Below are 5,351 nucleotides of genomic sequence, written 5' to 3'. Positions count from 1 at the left end.
GCGGCCGTGGATAAGAACGCCGGCAAACCGTCGTTCTGTTGCAGCAGGGGGACGTGGCGGCGACGAGCGCTTGCGGACGAGCTTGTGGATGAGCTCGGACTGCTCCAGAGGGCAGCTGGCGCATGTGTGTGGCTTGGGCGGCGCCATCCATGGCAGGACCCACTGTGGCTGGCCGCTAGCCGCCGTGGCCGACCTGACGGTGGCGCTGTGGGGCTCCAGGGGCGGCCTGGAGCGTTCTGGGGAGTGGATGAGGACGGCCGTGGCTCTGCAAGCGAGCAAAGGCCAGGGGCCAGACGCAGCGACCCGTGCACAAGCACGTGCAAGACCAGCACTCTGGGCGCGCCCAGCGCTCGCACGCTACGTGCTCGATGCAATGCTAGAGCGCGCAAGAGGGCTACGATGAGGCTGGTAGTTAACAGGCCTAGTTTAGGGTTAGCTAGGGGCTTAGTGGACAAGCTGGTTAGGCCAGGGGATCAAGTTCACAATGCAAACTAATAATCATGCCAGATCTGTTCATGCACTCAAGGTGTTTGACAGAATGCCAAGGGCATCTAGGCAACTCTTGGGGTGGCCAAAAACTCCAGATCCTAGTCTCTTTAGATGTAGGTGATGGTGACAAGGTTAGTTTGGCAAAAACAGAAACTTGTTAGTGCAAGTTTTTGAGAAAACCAGTTCTGGACAGAAACTAAAAGCTATCATTCCATGGACCAAAAACACTCCAATAGGTCCATTCTCCTGGACTTAAGGGTTTTGTAGGGAGGACTATAAGAAGGAAAAAGAATCAAGGGAAAAAGGGCAAGTTAAGGTATGGTCGCAGTAGAAAATGCCAAACTGGACCAGAGAGCAAAAGAGGATGATTTGCTCAAAATTTTCAAAGAACATTAGTGGGTTTTTGCACAAAGATGAATAATATACTCCTACTACCATCCCATAATTTTGGCGGAAGTTTTAAAGAAATATTTATATAGGTTGTAGTGCAAAAGTGCAAATTGGACCAGATTTGAAAACTAGGGGTAAAGCTCAAAATCTCCAAATGACTAAAGGATATTTTTGCATAAAAGTGATTTAGGGACATCATATGTCATCCCCAAATTTTTGTGGGATTTTTAAATGAATTTATCAAAGGGTTGCAGTGCAAATGGGACCCTAAAACTTATGAAAAACCATTTTAGAGAAATAAAGCTCAGGGAAAAATAATTATATAAATAATCCCACTGATAAAAGAATTGTTTTATTTGAGAGGGTAAACAAGTCCAATAATAATTGGAAAGTTTTTACTTGGGGTGAAAACTCCACAACTTAGAGGAAAAGAGAGGTTCTGAGATCAAAAATAAATCCAGAAAAATGAAAATTTAATCTCCTGGCAAAATTTTAATAAACAAAACATGGCTAAATTTTTGGGGTGTTACAACACTACCCCCCTTAAAAAAATCTTGTCCTCAAGATTTGCTAAGAGTTGTTTTCGAAAATATCATTCTTGTTAGTTGAAACCAAAAAGTTTACTCGTAGCACAAACTTTGTGTCGTCGAGGTTGGTTTTTGGTAGCTATGCCCGGATAACAAAAATGCAATCGTACACCAACATACTTATGCATGGCTACTATTAAAATAGGGCACACAAGCAAATAGCATTTAATTGTGGTGATACAGGGTCACACAAATACCGGGCGTGGTCATACTAAGACTCGGTACTACTCAAGTGACTTTAGTCTACCTCATTAATATCTAAGTGGGCGTGCCTTGTGGACGTCGAGGCTTCTCCACGGTTTTCACCGTCGGGATTTGCTAGAGGGGGTTGAGGGGCTACAGGGTTAGGGTAGCGGTGATGACCATCCCGGGGATTGTTGGCCACAATCCCGTTGGAGTGTGTTCCCAAAAGGCGACGAAGCACTTCTGGGGTCATCAAGGTATTTTGGTCGATGACTTGGGCAGACCTCAAGGACTCGATCGGTTGTCCGAACAACACGACTGGGTTGTCGGCATTGGGCTCATCTTCTCCTCTTGCCGGGGCTCGGCGTATCAGTTCTCCACGAGCTGTGATCAAATCAAGAGTGATTTGATCGAACAGATCCTCTAGTGCACTTACATAGCGCACCAGATGCAATAATGCAGGATCCGTCTCGTGATTTCCTTTGGCAACCTGGGGTGGCCTACCATACCCGTCACGGCTGGGGTAGTAGTAGAACGAGCAACAGCTAACTCTGGGTGAGAAGTGCCGGAGTTGTACTACAGCTTCTCGAGCAGCTAGTTGAATGGCTTGTGGCTCAAAGGAAGTTGTCCTTCCGGTGAACCTGTAAGGGCGTTCTGGAGATAGACCCCTACCATAGACGTGCACGGTGGCCCAGAATTGACGGCTCTCACCGCTCATGGGTCCTTGGTACACAACATATTCTTGGGGCTCTTCTAATGCAAAGGCACGGCGGGTGAGGTTTGCTAGCACGGTCACAAAACCTCCAAGGTTGGTGGCCGTGGTCTCATTGTGCACGACGGGGCCAGTCATTATAGCTCGGTTTGGGGAAGAGGCTGTGCTGTGCTGTGTTGAGGCTAGCGTGCCCTTTTTATAGGAAAAAGGGGACGGAGTCTTCCTTCGCACGCTTGCGAATGAGACAATTTAGGTGTCGGTTACTGGCGCGTGATCGACAGGCTAGGCTAATAGGTTGGGCACTGACTGCCAAAAAGTGTCGGGGTCACTGTGTGGCTATATTGCACGAGAAACTTGGCTGGGGTTAGGTTAAGGTCTGGTAGGTTGGTTAACCTAGGTTCATTGACCTGGCTAAGATAGGATTAGCCAATGGTCAGCCTGGCTTTGATACCAAGTTTGTCAGGACCGGGTTTTCGGGATATTAATTTCCAGAAAATGGTCCTCGTGCTCACCAGCCCCAGGATTACTGTTAGCTGATGAGGCACCAACTTGATATAGAGACTCCAAGCAAAATACATAATATGTAGTACAAGACCATTCTGGCCTATGAGTATAACAATTGGTTTCTAGTGGTTGATGGCGGAAGCGGTTTGTGGTTCATCAGTGGCCTTGGGACTCCATTTCCCATAGGAACAGCTGACCAGGTTAACTCCTATCTTCGCGAGGCTGTTGTCACCATTGCGTGGGGTTCCGGGGCTGACATCGCAACGCTCCTCTCCAAGCAAGAAATATGGCCAAGACAATAGCCAGGGACAAGCCAGTGAGTACTTTGAATGTACTCGCAAACATTATGAACACGGGTATAACATAACAAATGATAATCATGCACTGAAATATTCTATGATCGCAACGTCAGTCTTAAAATAAAATCCCTAATGCATGCAAGTAGGTTATTTATATACAACATGAATTTGCAATAACAGAGTAGAAATAAAATGCACCGATCGGGTGTCTGAAGCGACGCCTCGAAAGGATAGTAAATAACAAGCATGCCTCAGTCGAGCATCTGAGAGACACCACATAAAGGGCTTATAAGGTAAATAAATAACAAACATGCCACAGTCGGGCGTCTGTGCGACACCACATAAAGGGCTTATAAAGTAAATAATTAACAAGCAAGCCACAGTCGGGCGTCTCAGCGACACCACATATAGGGCTTATAAAGAAACAATCACAGTGAATATCCAGGAGGTAGAACCGTCCCAGGGATACTCAATACTTCAAATAATATAAAGGGGTTAGTCCATAATAATAATAATAAACATAATCATCATAAGTCACACGTCATGATCCATGTTCTGGTTTAGCAGTTCTCCTCCGAAGACCGACACTAAGACCGACACTTCACCCCTCCCAGACTGTAGTCCTTAACCATGGACACGGCTATTCGAATAGATATAATATCTGCAGAGGGTGTACTCTTTACCCACGAGTAACGGATTCCTTCAGTCCATCGGGACTAATTCCGTCTACGGTCTTTCAATTGAAAACACACCTGACTCGCACACACCAGCTTAGCTTACTGGTGTCTGGAATCACCCACGACACCTGTCAAGCAAAACTCTAAGTGGGGAGGCTACAACCTCGATTAGCATGGGATCAAATTTATACCGCGTGCTACTAAGGGGTGCCCCCCTCTCGGTCCCAACCGGAAACACCCATGCCCCCGGACCAGGTGGCCTGCCTACCGGATGCAGTCGGTATCTTCCACCGTGGCCTCTCTTTACGCTGTGTGCCAAGAAAGGGGTTGACAACTTACTGAACCGTACCCTACATGCTGCAGGGACAAGTGGTAGTACGAGACAAGTATGGGAGTTACTGGAACAAGACTCGATCTATGGTCGACTCAGGAGGTTTAAGTATTCCCTGCATGATTAGCATAACAAATATATTTCATCCAACAGACAGAATCACCACTCATCCTACCCCATCATGCCATACCAGACACACTCGTCTCGACGAGGAACTAGGGACAAGCTCAGGTCTACCCAAGACAGAGACTTTCCCGGCTTCCTTCCGGCAGGCACGAAAAGCATACGAGGGTGATCACTATCACAAGCATGTCCATTACCAATAGCAAAAATCTTCATTTTTGCACTCAAGCGTATGGTTTGTATCATCACATAAAATATCGAATGTTCCATGTCAAAGTGGTGTGGTAACCGTATCAAACAACACACGAAAATTTTATGCCAGGGTTCAGAATGCTTGCCTTCAAGAGTATGCAAGCGGGGGTGCATTTTTAAAAGGTGTCTCCTTCTTCAAACTCCTATTTTTGTAAATATTCAAATTAACACATAGCTTCAATATAGTACAAAAAACTTGTCTGAAAACTTTTCAAATAAATATGAAAATAAACTAGACAAAATTTGAGAAAGGTAGGAAAAAGAATCAACTCATTTGGAGTTTTATTTTGAAAGATATGTCCAGTCAAAGTTTAGTCAAAGTTCTGATTTTAAATAAAACAGAAAAAAAACGTTTCGAAATGGATACACGTCGAAGACGTACTTTGCGTTTACGCCTCCACTTACGCCAGCGTGGACCGGCCCATGGTCACTAACAGTGGGTCCAGGGGGGCCACTGGTCAGGTTTGACCGGTCGCCCCCTCCTCCTTCCTCCTCTGGCCAAATAGAGGCGGGGCTCCGGCGATCAACGCCGGCGAACGGCGGCTCCTCGCGGGATTCTGAGGGCGGGGACAGATCGGCCAATCTAGGGCGGTCCTCCCGGTGGTCGAGGGGGTGGCGGGGATGGAGGGAGTCACCGGCGGCGAGCTCCGCGGCGGAGATGGCTTCGGGACGATTTGGGGGTTCGGGATATGGTGGCTCTCCGTTGAGGCTGAAGGTTTGGGAGCCTCCGCAAGACCAAGTCGAGTCGGGTGGTGGCGCTAGATGGATGGGGCAGGCCCTGACTGCGACAAACTGCGCCGGAGA

This window comes from Triticum aestivum, chromosome 7B, assembly GCF_018294505.1.
Source record: "Triticum aestivum cultivar Chinese Spring chromosome 7B, IWGSC CS RefSeq v2.1, whole genome shotgun sequence".
NCBI lineage: Eukaryota > Viridiplantae > Streptophyta > Magnoliopsida > Poales > Poaceae > Triticum > Triticum aestivum.
Note: the sequence above shows the minus strand (reverse complement) of the source record.